Below are 21,658 nucleotides of genomic sequence, written 5' to 3' on the forward strand. Positions count from 1 at the left end.
CGAGTACACACGAGTACTCTGGGCAAGCTGCTTTCTTCATCCACTTCTAGAGTTAATGAGCAAGAATTGTCTGTGGAGTTTTGAGGCATTTCCTGGACTCCTCTTTCCTGTGTTGATCCTTCCCCCCTCCCTCCCCATCTCTGCATACTCACCTGGAGTTAATTCGTAGCTCCAGACCCTGCCTCTTAATTCTTATTAAGTGGTTTCATTATTTTCCCTACATAGTCCAATCATACCTAATCTTCATGTAGTGTATAGCAGGGTTTGCCTACATCATTTCTTTATTTTACCACCCTAAGGCTGGAAAGGTACTCACTGGCCATGAGTTTTAGGACTTGCCTCATGGATTTGAGCCTCATCTGTTCTGTGATATATTTCCTAAAGTCCCTGTTGCTCATCCACATACTTATCTTCCATTTATATGTCCTGGCTAACTCTCTCTGCATCTCAAAGTACAATAAAAAACTTTTGTTCAAGATTTAACTAGTGCAACAAAAAAATTTATTGCATCTCTTCTAGTCCCCTCAAAGGATGTTCCTTGATCCCAGTAAGGGACTCATGATGCAAGGAACTGAACCTGTGCAATAATATGTCACTTGTACTCTTGTCTCTCCTGGCATTGTAAGTTATCCACTCCTCCTGGATAATTTAGTTATTTGTTTTACTCCTTGATTATACAGTTGATTTTGTTTTGCTCTATTATAATGCATTTACCCACTTCTTCATAAGTCTTCAACTTATCATGCTAGTATCTTTCTGGTAAGCTCTGTATTCTTCTAGCCCATAAGAACTTACCTTAGGTCAGCATATTATATTGATCCGCAACCTATTTACATGGATTTGGAAATAAATGGGCTGCTATAATTGAAATTAAGGTTTCATCTTATATTAAACATTGCCAAATCATTTAACTCTGCAAAAGTTAGACAGAAAATGCTGCAAATCCAGTGTTGCATTCATGGGACAGATTTTTAAGCAACAAATGCTTCTCTCCTGCAGTTTTCAAAGTTTTTATATGATAAGTAATACTTTGCTTATGAGACATGCCACTGTTACTGTTAAAAATGTCATTATAAAAGGTTCTTTATTGAAAGTATCTTTTTACCACCGGATTGGTGGGAAGATGTGAGTATGCTAGAAATGAAAAGGGGTAAAGCCATGGCTGGTGTAGGTTAACAGAAGGGATGGGATTCAATTTGAGGATCCCTACTAGGGGCTTTTCCTCCTGGTAAAATAATTTCCCTCTTATTTTTTTCCTTTCCTCATTCTGTCTCCATGTCTCTCTTACTTTGTTCTGTCCTGTTGGAAAAACTCTGTATTGAACTTTAAACATTTTCTTCAACCGAAGAAATGCATTGAACTTGAACTTTCTCTTTAAATTTAATTTTCTTCTTAAAATATGGTTTCTCACCCTTCCTACTGCATTACTGATATAATGTCAGACTGGGAAGCCCTAATTGACTTCTCAAAGTCCCCCAAACTATATCTTATTTGCTTCAAATAAAATCCTCTTGTTAGTCATGTCTAAAAATATAAGAGATTTTTTACACTATACAACCTCCTCTTACTCATGTCTTAAATAATATAACTGAGATTTCTTCAATTTATTGATATAACACATACCCAAAAAAAAAAAAAATACAATGCAAAATATAAAAAATGTAGTGTCTCATATAAAACTCATATAATTCATTCTGCAAAGTTTACCTGTTCATTTTTCAAGTAAGAACCAAAATATGCATATAATGTGGGGCATATTGTTATTAAAAAACACTTGCTGTCAATACATATGCTTTGATATCAAGTTTATGACAGTCACCAGAAAATAAAGGTTGAATGCACTATCAAAACATGTAAAGCAAGGCATAACTTATCAATTTGTCATGTAATTTAGATATACAGCAACCTTGTTAGATTTATGAAAACTTTAAAGTGACATATGTGTTGTCATAAAAATAAAAGAACAAGTTGCATATACATACTATTTTGACAATACATTACTAAAGGACAACATTACCCAAAGTTTTATACAAATGAAATATAAAAAATTTATAAAAAATATTTTTGCTACAATTTTGAATAATTTTATCACAATATTCTGGAAGATGCATAAACCACTAATGCATGTTAATATAATACATCAGAACCTTATTAATTTACACTTAAAAAACATGGCTATGAATTAGAAATCAGAAAATTAGACACACTAGGGTGAATCATTCCTGCCTAGCTTAACACTGCAAAAAATAAACTATACAGGGCTCCTCAGCTTATGAACGAGTTTTGTTCTAACTATGAGTTGCTTGTAACAATGAACCTTTCTCACAGAAAACAATACAAGGGATGTTTCACATATATTCATAACTATGGCTTAGTAGTCATAAAAATTTAACTGATTCATAAGAGCCTTGTTTTTAAGTATGAATGTACATAACTCCTCATTCCTAAGTTGTAGACCCCCATTTATAACTAACCATGGAATAAGACATATTTTAAAGATTAAGTATACAAAAAACTCCCCACATACAGTATACTGTAGGAGGATGGTTACCAAAGCCAATTGCCTCTCTGCTTATTGCTGAAACACTGTGCAAAAATATGTGCAAGAAACAATGCATGTTAGCACTAAACACTATTAGCTTAACTACTGACTTACTTTTGTAAGTTAAAGTGTATTAAGCTGCTGATTAGTTAATTTGATGCCTGTATCATGAAACTGCACTTACAAGTGTACATTAAGTAAGCATATGTGTTTCTGCGCAAATTAACTGCCTGTGTAAACAAAGATTTTAGCACGTACAGTCCTACTGTAGCTGAAATTATCACAGTTTAAGATTTAAGAACATTTTTATCCTCTATGTTATAGAACACTGAAGTACTCAAAATTATAAACACTGTACTGAAATATTAACTTCCTAGTGGAAAGTGGATACATGTATAGTGTATAAAACAGGCATAGGAAGTCCATCTTCATATAGACACTGACATTTCAAATTAAATAAACATCAGTACAGTAATGGATGCAGAACACCTGTTACTTAATTTCCTCTAATATTCCTTGAAAATGTGACAGATCACAAAAGCACTTGGAATCTACTTACCATTCATTGTGATTAAGCTGTGTACACTGTATGCATGCATACAGAATTTGATGAATATTCATGTTCCACTGAGGTTATCCTTCAAATTTAGTAGAAATACAGGTTATAATTTTTTATTGGGAAATAAGTAAAAATAACAAATTTAAGTATAATAATCAGTGTTCTTACCAAATATTTTTTTCTTTTCATTCCATTAATATAAAATTTTAGATGTGATATTATAATAAATTTAAGCTTTAAAACTGTAAGAGTCATACAGCTCCAGATGGTTGTAACGAGTTTTTGGCTTTATTTAGTGATGTCTCTAGATTGTGACTGCTCTTGCTGTAACTAAAATATTAAATTACGAGATACTAAGTAGAACAATAAGTGTATTAATGGAAAAGAAAAGAGGGCACCTTGTTCTACCCTGAACGAGTTATTAGGACCCAAGGCTTTTAATAAGTGACTAGCTAGAGTTTGCTCACATTTTTGTACCTTTTAAGTGTGTTATGAAGTAACCTTGAATACAAAATTTTATTAGTGATCATGGTACAGTATCTCATTTGCCATGTAAATAGTATATTGTAAGCTGGGTAACAGGTTTGAATATTTACTGTATAATATATTTTTTCCATTTACTACTTTTTTTTTTGGGGGGGGGAGGGTCCAAATCCAGCAGAGTACCTGTAAAAAAATACTTATATTGTTAGTATAACCAAGAAATAATATACTGTATACTAATGAATATCCTCACTGCCCAGGGAATGAGTAAATTTTGTATGTTTTTACCATGCGTATGCATTAATGATTTTAAATAAAATAATACCAATCATCTCCTCTGATTTTTTTTTACTGTACTCTTATTGAAGTTAGCACAGTACACTCTTCTTAGAACACACCATTTAAAATTATCTAATGAATACACAATTTTTTTCTAACTGGAAAAATGTAAGTACGTATAGATAATTAGTAGTTGTACTGCACTCTAATACATTACTGTATTCGTAAAAAAGCTCTAAGCACACATGGGTCATTTAACATTGCACATCAAGAGTAATAACATCAGAGTTAAAAGTGTAAGCTCATTGTGAAAAATAGTGAAATCTCAGCTTAACAACCTAGATAATAATCAAAGGAATGGTTTAAGCAAAAATTTCATCAAACGAATCACATTTTCCCATGGAATCCAGTGTTATAACAGATGTGGACCAGGACAATAATGTACTGTATCTCATTCCTATTTTTTCTGATGTTGAAATTAAAAAATATATGTATGTACTTACCAGAGGTGAATCCATTGTTTAGTAGAGGCATAATGATGTACCTGCCATTATTTAGTAGAGGCATAATGGTGTTATACCTGCCACTGTTTAGTAGAGGCATACTTGCCATTATTTAAAAGAGGCATAATGGTGTTACACCCTCAATTTACATGTAGAACACAAAAGAAATTAAAATTTGACATAGAAATAAAAATGAAAAAAATGAACTCACCAGAGATGGGAGTACATACAGTTGAACAGAATCATAGAGGGATTCTTTGAAGCCAGCTCAGCACATATTGGAGCAGGGAGGGATAAAACCAGGAAGGTAGGCAAGAGAGGGAGGGTAAGGATAAAGGGAGTGAGAGAGCAAGAAAGGATGTTACCACAGGTATGACTTCTTCATCGGAGTCACCTGATGAGGAGGGAATGGTGCAGGTGAATAACTAAGTTTGAATGCAGCTGATGATGCACAGCTTATAGAGGACTGCTCATCAGCTAGATATGTTCTGGATATAGACAGCTGCTTGCTATCAACATAATGTGTACTGAATGTAAAGGGACTAACATTCCTCCTAAAGTAACTTTCAAATGATGATTGGCTCAAGCCTGTTTTTGTACAGTTTCCTGTAGTACTGCACTACATTCTTAACTCTGATATCCAGTGCCATTTTGTACTCTTTACTGAGGTCAATGGACTTCAAGAATTCTGCTGCTACTTGCAGATCTTGGCACTAGTCTTCCCTTATCCACAGGGGATACATTCAAGATCAACTCTTGCTACCCAAAACTGCGGACAGTAGTGAACCCTATAGTTGGAGAGGGTTCCGGGGTTCAATGCCCTTGCGACCCAATCTGTGACCAGGCTTCATGGTGGATCAGGGCCTGATCAACCAGGCTGTTACTGTTGGCCGCACGCAAACCGACGTACGAACCACAGCCCGGCTGGTCAGGTACTGACTTTAGGTGCTTGTCCAGTGCCTGCTTGAAGACAGCCAAGGGTCTATTGGTAATCCCCCTTATGTACGCTGGGAATCAGTTGAACAGTCTTGGGCCCCTGATACTTATTGTGTCTCTTATCGTGCTAGTGGCACCCCTGCTTTTCATTGGGGATGATGTTGCATCATCTGTCGAGTCTATTGCTTTCATAGCGGGTGATTTTCATGTGCAAGTTTGGTACTAATCCCTCTAGAATTTTCCAAGTGTATATGATCACGTATCTCTCCCGCCTACATTCTAGGGGTACAAGCTCAGAAAATTCAAGTGTTCCTAGTAACTGAGGTGTTTTATTGCAGATATGTGTGCCGTGAAGGTTCTCTGTACATGTATTAGGTCAGCAATTTCACCTGCCTTGAAAGGTGCTGCTAGTGTGAAGCAATATTCCAACCTAGATAGACCAAGAGACCTGAAGAGTCTCATCATGGGCTTGGCATCCCTAGTTTTGAAGGTTCTCATAATCCATCCTGTCATTTTTCTAGAAGATGTGACTGATACAATGTTATGATCTTTGAAGGTGAGATCTTCCGACATGATCACTCCCAGGTCTTTTACATTAGTTTTTCGCTCTATTGTGTGGTTGGAATTTGTTTTATACTCCGATGAAGTTTTAATTTCCTCATGTTTTCCATATCGGAGTAATTGAAATTTCTCATCATTGGATTTCATATTGTTTTCTGCAGCCCATTTAAAGATTTGGTTGATGTCTGCCTGGAGTCTTGCAGTGTCTTCAATGGACGACACTGTCATGCAAATTCGGGTGTCATCTGCAAAAGAAGACACGGCACTGTGGCTAATATCCTTGTCTATATCAGACATAAGGACGAGGAACAAGATGGGAGTGAGTACTGTGCCTTGTGGAACAGAGCTTTTCACCATAGCCACCTCAAACTTTACTGTTTACTACTACTCTGTGTTCTATTTGTTAGGAAATTATAGATCTATCTTCCAACTTTTCCTGTTATTCCTCTATCACTGTGGTCACACTTGTCAAAGGCTTTTGCAAAGTCTGTGTATATTATGTCTGCATTTTGTTTGTCTTCTAGAGCGTCCAGGATCTTGTCATAGTGATCCAGTAGCTGGGACAGACAGGAGCGACCTGCTCTAAACCCATGCTGCCCTGGGTGGCAATCTTGCTTCTTAGAAAGATTTTTATGATATGGGATGTTAGAGCTATCGGCATATATAAGTAGCTTTTTGTTTACATACCTATGATAGTTTGATAAATTATGCACAATAAGATGAGAATTAGAACTTTTTCACTGATGAGAAGTGCTTCACGGCTTCTCTTAGGCTTTGAAGAACTGCCTGCACCACTACTTCTGAGATTTGTGTCCATTATTAAGCAAAATTATGGGTTATTTTCGGGCCACCGTAAATCATGGATAACAGAAACAGGAATCAAATCCACGGATATGGGAGTTCTACTGTACTTATCTCGTCTATATCTTTGTATTTTGCAATCTCATCAAACTGCATTAACTTTACATTGTCGAGATGCTAGACATGACTCCAATAACTCCACCATGTCATCCTTGTTAAACTCTGCATACCTAAGACAACAAATTTCCAGTGAACACCTAGAAATGATTCATCAAATCCATTCAAGTCAGTAACACTTTTTGGTCAGTTTCTTCCACTGTGCTCACTACAGCAACTGTGACTTCTTTCCAAGCTTGAGTGATGATACTGGTGTCATTCAGGATATTCAATTTTCTCCAGGATTCCTTCATTGTTAGCATATTCTCTCCATCAGTATCTTTAACAAGTTTCACAAGTGTTCTTGACATAACTTGAAAGACTGAACAGAGCATTGATCCACTAATTGAAACAAGGCTGTGGTGTTCTTGGGAAGGAACTCAGTCCAGATATATTTTGAGCACAAATGTTTTGTGAGCAAGGTTATCAGCTCAGTATTTAACACCAGGGTAAAAAATATGACAAACCAACTTGTAAAAGCCAGATTTATTACCCATGCTTTCTTATTGTCATGCTAAATTACAGGGAGGCTGACAGTCAAATTTGTACACTAGAAGCTTTAGCATGAAAGCCACAGTTGTATTGCTTCCTACAACAGTGTTAGTCAGTTTTTTTGATGCTTTCAATCCTGGAGACAAATGTTCTTGATGGCATACTCACTTATTACAATGCAGTTTCATTCACAATGAGATGTGTAGCCACATTCCTGTATAATTTCCTTCAGGACATCAATATATGAGGCACTAGCACCAGAACTAGCAGCCTCACCACCTATGTAAGCAAACACTCCATTACTAACAGTGAAAGTTAAGTCTTGTGTAGCCTCACTGTTTTTTTTTTTTGCATTAAATTATCAACCTAACTTGAGTCCTTTGTTTGAAGAATCAATGTGGTAGTGACATGTTTTTCTGATTCTGTTCCTCAATCCACACCTGAGATGCCTCTCCAAATTTTCAAATTTATTATGCTGTATCTGCAAGTCATAAGCAACAGCAAAAAAATTAGTAGGGCCAACACTTTCTACAACTGGTTCATGTTTACAAAGGATGGTATACACAGTAGACTGAATCATACCAACATGCCTGGCAATATCAGACAACCTCTCCCCTACACCAACATGTAGAAAAAAATATCCATTTTACTGTCCAGAGTAATGCTCTTCCTCTTTGCTTTTGCACCCATCACCCTTACCACTTGATGCTTTTTTTTTTTTATCTTTTATGTTATAAAGGATAAGGCATACAGAGATCTGTACACAAGCTCAAAGAAACACAAACACAGAACATATGTCAGCTGACCCAATCAGCAGGTTTTCTTGTGAAGTTTTGTAAGTAAAAAAAATAATAAATGACAAGAAGTCAGTCAGTTATGACTGATAAGTAGACCACCACACTAGCAAGTGCTGTGCCTGCCATGTGTGTGTTCAAACCATACCATGGGCGGGGATAGAACCCGCGATCAAGGAGTCGTGTGTGTTCATTTGTTGGTGATGCCTACTCTGTCACTGTACAGGGAAGTGTTTTTTAATTGAGGAAGATGGCCTGTAGCCTTGAATTTGGTAATTAAACAAGCAGGAGCTGGTTGTTAAGCAAGAGATCACTATACAAGATTTGAGCAAGTTGGTTTCAGTTAGGAAGTCAGTGAATGAGGGCATTAAAGTTGTAATCAGAAATAGTCTACATGGTTTTTGTGCTAGATGAAGAGTATATGATCTTTGCCTTAGTCATTCAAACCTAAAATTGCTTGTTTGTAAAGCAAATGTGCTAACCATTACACAACAGCAGCTCTTGCAACAAGCTAATTTCATATTGTTTACATTTTCCAACTTTTTGGTTTCATTACCTAATCTCTCTAACTCAAAACTTCTTATCCCATTACTATTTCTATCTCATTATTAATTCCTGTTCCTGAGAATAGGCAAAATTTCCTTTGCTATTTAAAACACAAAATCTCTATGATCTTAAATTCTTCAACATTTTTACTTAAACCCATCTAAGGCAAAATTTTATTATATTGTTTACAATTATCATACACATACTTATGTAGCAACACATTCATCTTCACTGATTAATTAATGCAGCATTTACTGTAGAAGTGATCTATCTCATTATCTGTGAGGTATTTTGAACATTTCTGTGAGACACACTAAAACCACAAACATATAATTTCATGTTAATACATTATCTCTTTTATTATGTGATTCCTCTCATTCAAGCAAGACTTACAACCTTTAATAATTAAAATTCTCATACTCCTACAGTAGTTCATTTCCTGAGTAAGTGTGCATTGTTAAATCATATAAGTTACACAAGGCTAAACAATATTCCTATATAATCATAATCAGTATGTATATTTAAAAATACACTTTATATTTGATTATTATTTTGATGCAATAATTTCTTACATTATTTACACTAAGAATAAAGAGAACATTGCCGAGTGACACAATGGAACTCACACTCAGGAAACAACCTTGGCTAAGATGTAAACATGACAGTAACAGCTATTCTATAATCACTAGTTAACATCCAGTCATATAGTATGTAAAAAATTCTTTACAAATACAGTAACCAAGATTTAGAAATGGTGTTTTTAAAGTACTGTACTGAGTATCATCCTTTAGCACTTAACAGTATATACTCATATTGCATACCAGGAATATATGGATGATGTGTAAATATTAAGAGGTGCTTTTAAATTTATTCCAAAATGAATGGTGAAAAAGATAAATAAGGCAAATTTCAGTACTGTATAACATGGCGAGAAATAAGTGAAAATAAGTTCTTACAGACAGTGTTACCTTATTATTTATTAATGTCAACATGCTTAGATTCCATGAGGAAATGGAAAAGAATCCTTTCTCTGTAAATCATGCGTGTCATAAGAGGCGACTAAAATGCCGGGAGCAAGGGGCTAGTAACCCCTTCTCCTGTATAAATTACTAAATGTAAAAAGAACACCAAAAATTTTGCTTTTAGGTCATGTTGCCTCAGTGGGAGACGGCTAGTGCATTAAAAAATAAATGCTTAGAGAAGAATGTAACGATGATGAGTGTTTTAAACTTGAGTTACAATCTTCCAAATTATATTTTTAAACACCAATAACCAAAATTTTATGAAACATGCCACCACTATGTAGGCATCACTAATCTATAGACACATACCTAATTATGATAACTACTCTTAGAAATGGTCATACTCAAAAGCATAGAATGGTTTACTGGCCCCAGTACATTTAAGATGAAATACAAAAATGATAGTAAAAATATTTAACCTTTAAACGGTCCAAACATATATATACATTCTCTCACGTATCGCCCCAAACGTATATATATGTTTCATTTGTCATTTATTCAATATTGGCACGATAGCCCTGAGAGAATGGGTGTGCACACTCAGTGTGTGCCATATGAAAAAAATTGGGGATGCCTGGGTACCACATGCTCTTTTTTCCTATATAAAAAAAGTTTTTTTTTCTCAAAATATTCGGGGTGCTGCGCATGTGAACGTATATATACGTTTGGACCGTTTAAGGGTTAAGAAAAAATTATAAATTGAACCAAAGGTAATGTAATAATTGTTTATTATGAGGAATAAGGGTAACAACATTCTCAACCTCAGTGTACTAAAGCAATTACATATGTGAAAGCAGCACAGGAAAATTAAACATTAGTAAGAATTATGCTACCAATTTCCTTAGCTGATTTAAAGTAAATGAAAGTGTTGAAATTTACCTGTACTCAGTATGTGGTGAGTGAGTGCATGGGAACAACCTTATACCTGACTAAGGCAACCTTAATATTCCACAGCCTTCCTCTCCCCAAAAGGTATACATGTAGCTAAATAATTAAATGCTGCATTATATCTAGCTTTCAGAAATCTAATTTTTGCATCTTGTGTTATTTCAGCAAAGTATTCATTAACATTCTATCTCCTATAAAAAATAATCATACTCACTTACTAGATTACTTCATAAATTAAAAATTCTATTGAACTTTTACAATAAAAGTAACAGTAGATGAATTTAATGTACAGTTTATATTAAGCACTTCTTAAGAAATTATTCAAATTTTCTTGTATGCAGTTAAAAATGTAGAATACTACTTTGCTTTTCTTCATACATGTTGTAAGGCAAACCAGTCAAATAGACATCTAAGTCCTGAGCAAAGTACAAGTGACAAATCTTGCAATACTGCACATGATTAATTTGCTTAACATCATAAATGTAAAAAATCTACTTAATATTAACTCTCACATGCTTAAAGTGATATACATACTTTTATTTGGCTCAATGGAAGAATCTTCAAGAGGGCTTCTAGCTAGAGTGGCAAAATATCTGAGCTATTTTCATAGGTTGATTGTGGGTTATTCTCATAGATATAAAACACACAGCTAAACAATGATTTGCACACACACTAATAAATGTAAATACCTTTTTTTCTGGTGAATACTGGGTGCTTTCTCTGGCTACTGAAAATAACCATAGGCAGCTTTCATATATAATGACACCTACCCATTCTTTCTTGAAATGCTTCCCTACTGAAAGAACTGATGAACATGTTCCTTACCTCCTTTTCTCTTGATTAAATTTCTTATTATATTTAAAATTTAACCAATATCTTAAAAAGTTCATAAAAAATCTCAGTGAAAGCAGGAGAGACATTTCTTTTACTTTAATCACTAGTTGCAAAAAAATGCATCACAGCCTATTAGCTGATGTCAGTAATGACTAAAATCAATTTTTTCATGCCTCTCTGAAAATTCTACCCAAACAGATTCAGTGTGTGATTCAGGCTTTATACCTGTTTTTATGCAATAGTTTAAACAATTTAAACAATTTAAAAAATTTAAACAATTAATTTTATCTATCCTTCAATGGCTTCTGTGACTGTCACATAACACCATCTATATTTAAGCATCTCATAATGCTATACATTATAACCCAGTAATCAATGGAATGAATGAAAGACTAGAGCTATGGGAAGGATCCATGTCACCAAAAAGAGCTTTTTCATTAAGTATTTAGTACAGGTGGCTTCAAAAGCTGATATTATAAAACATATCACAAAAGGCTTATGTTGCAGGAAATATGACTGTAGAAGATTACTGAAGGAAATTATCACCTGTGCAAATGAAACTAATATCACAAAAAAAGAATTTAGTTTTTTTTAGTTAAGTAATGAAGAAAACTGAGATGAAGCCTTTCATTTAATAAGTGAGAAGAGGCCAGTGATAATGATGAACTCACCATAGGAGAATTTTTTCCTAGTATTGTACTATACTTTAACTCTCAGTGTGAGAATACAAGTGATTTACTACAAAAAGATACATGTATTTTCAGCACAATACTTGTTACTTGGTAAGCCAAATAAGGGGGAAGGATTGGACATTGTTCACTGCTATGTCAATAGCTGAAAATTACTGACTGATTATGGTAGAAAATTTCTGAAAGTATCAGGACTAATGGTTTTGAATTATGTAAATCTCACACTATAGTCTTGCACCCCCAACGACATGTTCAAAAATCATTATTTCTGATAGAATTTGAAAGAGCTTTTGGATCTGCTTGCTGTTATTTACTAGCTCATAACTGAGGTTTGTGCAATTCTCTCGTACGATGTTATATCATGTAGTGATTATGTATGAAAATGGGTAAAATGAAGATCTCTAGTTATACCTCACTTGAATTAATTATTAGCTTCCCAGGAAATAAAAAGATAAATTACTAGCCAATTTTTTGACCCATGTTACATTAAAAAAAAAATTATATTTTCAAGAAGTGCTAAACCCATAAGGGTTATGCAGTACAGTGTTAATAGTATTGACTTGATAAGGTTAATACTTCATAAAGCTGTTTTTTACTGGAAAACATACAGTAGTTTAATAAACATCTGCTCTGCACATAGTATTTTTCCAACATACTAGTTGGCAAGTCTTGCTTCTCAAACCCCAAAAAATTACTATACAGTGGAACCTCGGCTTACGAACGCCCCACCATGTGAACTTTTCAGGATATGAACCGTTGTTCGGTCGATTTTTTGCTTCTGGATGCAAACGAAATTTCAGGATGCGAACTTCCTCCTCAAGGGAGGTTCCTGAAATAAATAAATAAATAAATAATATATTTATTTCTTTGCAAAGGTTACAGTGTGTTTGCATATCATAATATGATTGAAGCAAAAAAAGCCACTATCATGTCGAGGCATTTCAGGCAGACTTAACCTAATACTTATAGATTACTTAAGTCTAGACAGGTGAAAAGTAGTGGTTACCAATGTTTTGCTGATGGTGGCACCAACTACTGGCAGCCTTTTGAAGTTTCTCCTTACTGTTGTTGTTATTATTATTACTATTATATTGCATTATTATTATTACTATTATATTGTATTATTATTATTATTGCTATATTATTATTATTAGTAGTATGTACGTTGTAAGGGGCTCTTGATCTAAGGAATTGGATCTGTGTTCCAATTCCCTAAATTAAGCCTGAATACCTTCCATCCCCTCTACCCCCCCCCCCAAGTGCTTCCCTATTATATAATAATACAGTGGACCCTTGACCAACAATATTAATCCATTCCAGAGAGCTTGTCGTTAGTCGAATTGATCGTTAGTCGAATTAGTTTTCCCATAAGAAATAATGAAAATCCAATTAATCTGTTCCAGACACCCAAAAGTATGGAAAAAAGTTTTTTTTCACATGAAATATACATTTTCCTACACAGAAAACGAAGGATACATGCACAATAAATACTGCACTGTACTAAATGAAGAATAAATGACACTTACCTTTATTGAAGCTGTAGTGATGAGTGATGAGATGGGAGGAGGGGAGATGGAGATGTATTAATTTGGGAACAACTTTAGAGTCACTGGACCTCTGTCACACCAAAAATCTGTCCATTGAGCCCTTCCAGAACAGGCCTGTTTCGTCACAATTGAACACATGTTGGGGTTGGAATTTTTCCATTTCGCCATGCCTTATCATACTGTGCATACCACTACGATTCTTAAATCTCTCAAACCAACCTTTGCTGGCCTTAAATTTACCAATATGAGCACTAGTTCCAGGCATTTTTTCATGTTCACCTGGGTGTAAGTCGACTGGTGTGGGTTGCACCCTGGGGGACAAGATTAAGGACCCCAATGGAAATAAGTTAAGACAGTCCTCGATGACACACTGCCTTTCTTGGGTTATCCTGGGTGGCTAACCCTCTGGGGTTAATTGTTTCTTGGTAATTGTTTCTCGTTAAGCCACACCAACAACACTCTCTCCACATCTTCGAGTAGTACAGCTGATGGTGGCGCAGCAGCAGCTGACCATGGTACAGAAGCAGCAGCAGCAGCAGCTGACCATGGTACAGCAGCAGCAGCAGCTGACCATGGTACAGCAGCAGCAGCAGCTGACCGTGGTACAGCAGCAGCAGCAGCTGACCGTGGTACAGCAGCAGCAGCTGGTGAGTTGAAAGAAAGATATATATATCTTGGGGCCTTGGTTGTACAAGTTGGTTGTTTCATGACAAAATGTGCAAGGGTTATGATGATACTGTACTGTACAGAATTTTTAAGAAAAAAAATGGAAAAAATATAAAGCTCTATAGCTATTACTCAAAGTGGAGTCAATGTTGAATTTATGGTAACTTTACAAAATACTGTATTGTAACATTTGAAATTATCAACATCAGCTAGTAATTTCTCCTTATAATTTTTGGTGTAATATTATCCCTTCCAGTGAGATGATAAAAAGCTCCCATATTTTACCTATTGACAGACACAATCCCTGCTTAGCATAGTGCATTATATCCTCAAACTAGTGAATAAAATGAATAAAACTCATAAACGATGATACTGAAGTGCACAAGGGAGAACTCTCAATCTTACTTTAACACTCAGATCTGTCAGTATAGGTGGGAATGTTGCAGTTCTGAGTTATTTGAATTGTGATGTCCATTCAGTTCTAGCAATACAGTTAAAGAATGAATATTAGTGAAAGCATTTCTTTCTTACAGTTAACCTACCTTGCAGAGGTACAATGTGCTTAAAAAATTTAAAGCCTTCTAATGATATCATAACTTCGGAACACACTAACTGGTCTTCCAAGCTCTTTACAAAGCAATTTAATTTAAAACTTCATTTATTACTAATTATAATTAAGATAATCAAAGCAAAAATGAATACACATTCAGAAAATAAAGGTAGCAATATTACTCTTAAAGATGTATATGTTATTTGTAAAAAATGTCTTCACTGTTATTAAACAAATGGAGAATATCATACTTTACCATTATTGGCACTTTCATACAGAAAAACATCCTTATATTAATAAAAATTTAAACTGTGTGAGATAACTGAGTAGCCCTGATACTCTAACAAAAATTTTCCATGATATCAGTAACTTTTAAAAATCTTCAACAGAGCAATGAATGACTTCCTTAAACCATGCACGCAGTACTTGGATATGGAGCGGATGCCAGTTTACAGAATAAAAGGATGTTTAATGCCTCTAAGGGGAAAAAGAAAATTACAATAGAGATACAAGTTTCATTTCATAAATAAGAAAAATCACGTTAGATAACAGTTTACTAAATACTGTATAACTGCAATTCTTTAAGAGCTATTAGTTAAGATGATCAAGAAAATTACAGCTACTTTACAGGGACAATAATTTGAAGTAATGAACTAACTGCAATGATGGACCATAGAAATGGACCATCTGTGTGCATGTTAAAAATTATCACACAATGGTAACAATTGTCACAAAGTGCTGTACAGCACTGTATTATGACTACGAAGAAGGTATTATGTGATACAAGTGACACTGCTTTGGGTCTGGTTAAAATTTAAATTTGAATACATAACACAACAGTAAGTAAATTAGAAAGTGCTGTCTGAACCCGAGTTGAATGTGCATGATTGTATCCCCATTAAAAATTGAAAAGGACTTAATAGAGCTGGCCTATTTACACAGAATAAACTATGATATGCCATATAATTTAACAAAATTTGGTTATAAGTAGGTGGAAATGTATGAGCACATGAATATGTACAAAAAAGTATAAAGTGGCAAAGTATCAAGATAACTAAAGTAGCTAATGATCTGCAGCACGTTCAAAATATTGGAACATTTCAGAGAACACAAAATTATATAAACGTCAAAAAAAGTTATTGGAAACAAACATTCTAAAGGAATTATTTTGTAAATACATGTATTTATATAATATTACAAACAATTCATCAAGAAAGTTTTAAAGTGTAAAAAGTTCTCATCTACATAAGTCAAATGTGCCAAGCATAATGTTAAGTGAATGCCAGTAATGTTCATAGCAGGCAGCAAGAACACTGTCTGGAAAGCACTGATATATATTTTATTGATGCTCAATGATAATAGAAGACAGCTTGTATACAGACAAGGACTACAACAGCTGAAATAATATGTCATAAATATACAACTGAAAGTATGGAGGCTAGTAAGTAAATGCAAATGTTAACCCTTTCAGAGTCCGTGCCGTAGTTCTACGGCTTTGAGTTGAGAGTCCAAACCGTAGATCTACGCCATGAGCTCAGCTCACTCTGATAAGATGTGAGCGGTAAATTTGGGCCTAGATATGAGAGAATACATCTATATGGTACGTGTGCACCACATAAAACAAATCCTGCAGCACAGTGCATAATGAGAGAAAAAACTGAGACCGTAATTTTCGATTAAAACAGCGACTTTGCAGTGTTTTTTCTTATGTTTTTTACAGTTGTATTTGTGATTTCTTGGTCTCATTTGATGGAATGGAAGATATATTACAGAAATAGAGATGATTTTAATTGGTTTTAGTACTGGAAATGGCTTAAAACTGAGCTCAATGTAGCAGAAATGTTACATTTTTACTGATGTTGAAGAGTAAACAAATGACCTCACGTCTAATACATGCCTGCTGGTGGGTTTAATATACATTCACAAATGTGGTGATATTATTTATACAATTATTACAATAATGCATAACAGTAAATCTTGCATTTTTTGGTTTGAATAAAAAATCATTATGTGAATAAAAATTCAAAATGGAATTCATTTGTAAAACCTGAAAACATAACTAATGAACAGAGGAACTGTTAGTTTAGTGCCAGGAATGCCTGCATTGTTTATTCTGGACCCTATTTTGAAACTGGAATATTTTGAACTTTGCGTTAAATTGGCCAAATTATCAATTTCCGATCACTTTATTTTGCAGTTGAAACGGTTGACTTGGCGATTTCTTGTGCTCAATCGATAGAATAGAAGTAATACTAGTGAAATAGCTAAGAATTTAGTCAACTGGAATAATGTAATTGGCCTAAAATGGGAGTCAAAGTTGGCAAAATCACCGATGCGTAAATATCACTGACACATCAAAATTCGCGAGAGCATAATTTCGTCAAATTTCTATCAAATTCGTACTTTTTGTTTTATAACCTTCAGAAAAAGATTCTCTACCATTTCATAAGAAAAAATAACAACAATTTTTTTTTAAATTATTGGACCCTGGTGCACACTTTGAAATTTGGCTTCTGGACCCTGAAAGGGTTAAAGGCATTGGTTATTCAATGTTAAGGTTGTAAATGGTAAAATCTAAAGTCAAGTATTAGTTGTTGTACTATGTAAAGGCTTAAAAATCAAATAGAAGAAAAACAGGCAGAGATAAAGAACAGAAGAAAGCCTACGGTAAAAGTTGGACCTATGTATGTATTCTGAGATTCAGAGAGTGGGAAGCTAAAACATGCATGTGTACAATGTGAGCAATCCCTAGCTTAAACAATGAGTTCCACCTATTTTTGTTCAATTACAAACACTTGAAGTGTCCTACAAGCAGCTACAAAAATTAATATGGTAAAAATTATTAGACAGTTAAAAATGAAGAAATTGGAAAGAAAAAAAAAAAAACACTCCAAAAATGCATCCCTTTATTTAAATCTGGCACTCTCAAGCAGGCAAATTTTAACATTAAATATGACACCTTGACCTTTCACTAATATTTGCCCAGAATTTTGATTGTTCCTTACGTGACATTCAACCTTGACGCTAAATATGGTAACACTTTTCAAAAAAAAAAAAAAAAAAAAAAAAATTATACAAAATGAATATACAAAATCTAAAATTCATTATGGTTACTTACAAACGTAGATGGTCCCTATAATAATGAAGCCGATGAATTTGTTTTGCTTATGTCTCAGTTTCTGCAAACATAAATTGGACAGGGAATAAGATCAAAGACTAAGGAAAATATAAATATCCATTAATGTTGGTAGACTTACCGACAATATGTTAGGTTAAAGGACACAAGTGCAACTAATGTGGCATTTTATTGTGGCACCATTTTGCTCTCCAGGAGCTTGATAAAGCTCCTGGTGAGTGAAACATTGCCACAATAAAACGTCACATTAGTTGCACTTGTGTCCTTTTACCTAACTTAAATATCCATGAAAAGTACTAAATCTGAGGTGAGAGAAAGGGATTACAAGTACCATTAAAGTCATTTAATAGGTTCAATATTTATACAATAATCCCCAAATTAGCAAAGATTTGCTGTAATTTTGCTTAGCAACTAAAATTAATGTAAGGAATAATCTCTTAACAACTAAGGATACATTAGGGAACAATCTCATTTAATGAGAAGAATGTGCCAAAAGTTTGTAGGGAACAATCTTGCTTATCAACTTCTCACAATGTTCTTAATTATCAACCTCCTAGAGACGAAGACAAAAAATCCACATCTCAACAGATTTTTACCAAAAATCTGAGCCCACCACACATCTGTTATTCCATAATACAAAATAACCAATGCATTTGATAAAAATAAAATACTTAACACTCATAACAAATTTACTGAAATTTGAAAAAACATCCAAATTTGGTTACATTAAAAATAATTCCCCCACCACATTCACCAGATTACCAAATACTGTGCATAAAATAAATGCACTGGATTCGAAAACAACAAAACATGACTATAGCACTTTGGTTATGCCAGGGGCATTCTGTTAGGAGGTCAGTGTTTTCCCAGGTGCCTAGATGGAGTACTACCCACCACAACTACCTCAGGTGTTACGCAGCATCAGGGAATGTCTCTGTTTTATTCAAATAACGGTCAGTTGTACTATGCAAGAATTTAGTTTTTAACATATTACCTGGACATTACTTAACAAATTGTATTTAATGTTGCTAGAATTACCGACAATATGTTAGATAAAAGAACACTAGTGCAACTAATGTGACATTTTATTGTGGCAATGTTTTGCTCTCCAGGAACAAAAATGCTGCCACAATAAAATGTCACATTAGGTGCACTTGTGTCCTTTTACCTAACATTATTCAACATTTATAAATAATTTTTAGAGCATTTGTAAACACAGTCGACTAGTTATAATTACTGTAATTCTTTTTGTATGACGTAAGTTTACTTGAGAGCAGAAAACATCTCATTAGTCAGACTACTGTTAGCCTTATTTGAAGAGAAGTACCGAGCTCTGTATAACCAGGGGCTTGTCAAATTATGCAAAAGTTTTATCACCAAATTTTGTAACAATTACATACATTCTGAAAATAATTTCTTGGGGTTACACTGTTTAGTTTGTTATTTATCATTATAGCACATCTGGTAAATATTTTCATCTATACACATGCCAAAGTTTGGCTTTGTTTAATAAGGTAAATTTTTTAAACTGTCATTGTGCATGGCAACATATAGCTAAAAGTAATTGTGGTTTAACTAATTAGTATTTAAGAATTAACAAATTTAACACCTTAGCTTATTTTTTATTATATAAAAACAACTTATTCAGGCCAATACTTTAAAGTTCATTATTTTAAATGTGTGCATGTGTGTAACCCCTGTGTTTGCAGGATCTACCACCAGTTGCTCTTCACATTAACAAAGTCAACCATCACTGTTGAGTATTATGTTACTTTCCCTGTATTTTGTATAATGTATTTGTCATATAAATATTTTGTGTTTAGAAGCCACTGGTGCCTATCTGATACTTTCATCAATGTAAAACCTTAACACAAAAGTATGCAAAAAAAAATTTCACCAAAACGCTTTTTCAATAATAACATGGGAGTCGGATGAAGCAGAATTTTAGCGTTACTCTTCTCTAGAGCACATGTTTGTTGTTAAGCTAAGTGGGTGATTATTGTATTAACATATGAATACTGTAGGTGTATATCAGATAAAAATAGCACTGATCATGCTACTTGAAATTAGAGTAACAAGCTTAGCAAATTGCAAAATGCAAACACAGAGTTTGTGGTAAATGACATTAAGATTTTCTCAAAGGTTTCTAAATTCTTGAGTGAGTGAACACAAATACAGTACATACAAACTATCTTCATATTGATTCATGCACAATATGAGTAGTGAATAACAGATTTCTAGACCTATTACATTTTTATATGCACAACAACAAATAAAATAAGCTTCAGTATACATTATACAAATACACACCAAAAAGACTAAAAGATTAAAGGAATTATTGCATTCATTATTATTTTTTAGAATTGATGCTATTAGTGTCAATCCCTGAAATGACTTGCAGAATTGTGGAATTTTTACTACAGGATATAAAGACATTATTTATCAGTCTTTGTAACTTTCGTACTCTCTCAGAATTATTATTTTCAATTATGATAATGATGGAATGCTTCATTCAATTTTATGAAAACACATTACATGTATATATAAGCTGTAAAACTATTATAGAAGATGGTCTATAATACTGCTACCACTTGAAAGAAATTCAATCGTATAAAAAAAAGCAGTCAATATTAAGTAAACAAAATTGTATTTTGATCCTAATAAAAGATACATCTCTGTATTAGGGGTCCTGGGAGCTCATCTGAAATATGCCACACTCAATGATCAAGCATACAACAGGCATCTTAGACTGGAGTGAATGGAGACAAGTGGTTTTTATAGCTTGATGTGCTGTTGGAGTGTGGGCACAATAACATTCATGAAGGGATCCAGGGAAAATTGGTTAGTGAGATTTGAATCCTAGAGGTGGAAAGCATAGCATCTGCTCTTTGAAGGAGGAATGAAGATGCTGCAGTTTGAAGGCTTGTTTGAACTGTGATGTCTGAACACATCTGGCAGGAGTGCTGTTGAATGGATGACTGTGGATGTGCTTAGTTATTTTGGGTCACCTACCTCAGCAGGAAAGAGCTGGTGTTAAAAAAAAAAAAAAGACTATACTCAACTCTACAAGCCTCAGCAAGGTCTATACACACTTGCTTTGCTCATCATTAGATGTTTGCTTCTTAGGTCAATGTCACCTGAGACTTCCAGAGTACTACATCAGAATCCAGTTGTCGGCAGAAACAAGCAGCTGGGGAAAGGCAGTGGAAAATGTTTAAGGTTTTCCCAAAGGACCTTAAAGGGGAATTTTTTTTCACTGCATTTAAAATGATATTTTGTGCTGTGGGGCCCTGGGATGGTGCATCTGCACTCATACTCCCCATAACTATGAAAGAAGAGGTAGCCATTGATTGCCATTGGCATATCTCAATGATAGTAACCTGGAAGTATGGTAAGCAATTTTAAACATTCACAGATCATGACTGAATAGTGAGAAAGAGGGTCTTCAGTCTGAAAATACCTAAACTGGTACGAGGATGCAATAAGCCAAAGGGATGGCTTACTGCAAAGCCAGAGGACTCTGCCAATACATTCAAATATAAGTGCCAAAACAAGTGAATGAAGACAAGTACACAACTGTAGTAACATACAGAGGCCTAAACTGTAAGCACACTTTCCTGGCACACCAATGACTGGGTTCAGAGATTAGTCTGACTAGGAAAAGTACCTAATTA

At 34.3% G+C, this 21,658-nt stretch overlaps 1 protein-coding gene across 4 annotated transcripts in view; it reads right to left on the reverse strand.

Annotated features, from left to right (window-relative positions):
• Window positions 1-1,592: 1,592 nt before the first annotated feature.
• Window positions 1,593-21,658, reverse strand: part of LOC128684207 (cold shock domain-containing protein CG9705) — a 65,102-nt gene continuing 45,036 nt past the window's right edge. Inside the window, exons 6-7 of one of the 4 annotated variants that reach the window (XR_011393195.1) lie at window positions 13,612-14,276; window positions 1,593-12,914 (exon numbers count right to left, since the gene is read on the reverse strand). The gene's annotated coding sequence lies outside the window, so the exon portion shown is untranslated. Of the gene's footprint in view, window positions 12,915-13,611; window positions 14,277-17,739; window positions 21,175-21,658 lie in introns of those variants that run through there. The other 3 variants (XM_053770365.2, XM_053770368.2, XM_053770366.2) reach the window with 3 other exon arrangements.

The sequence above is a fragment of the Cherax quadricarinatus genome, chromosome 4 (assembly GCF_038502225.1).
Source record: "Cherax quadricarinatus isolate ZL_2023a chromosome 4, ASM3850222v1, whole genome shotgun sequence".
Taxonomy (NCBI): Eukaryota; Metazoa; Arthropoda; class Malacostraca; order Decapoda; family Parastacidae; genus Cherax; species Cherax quadricarinatus.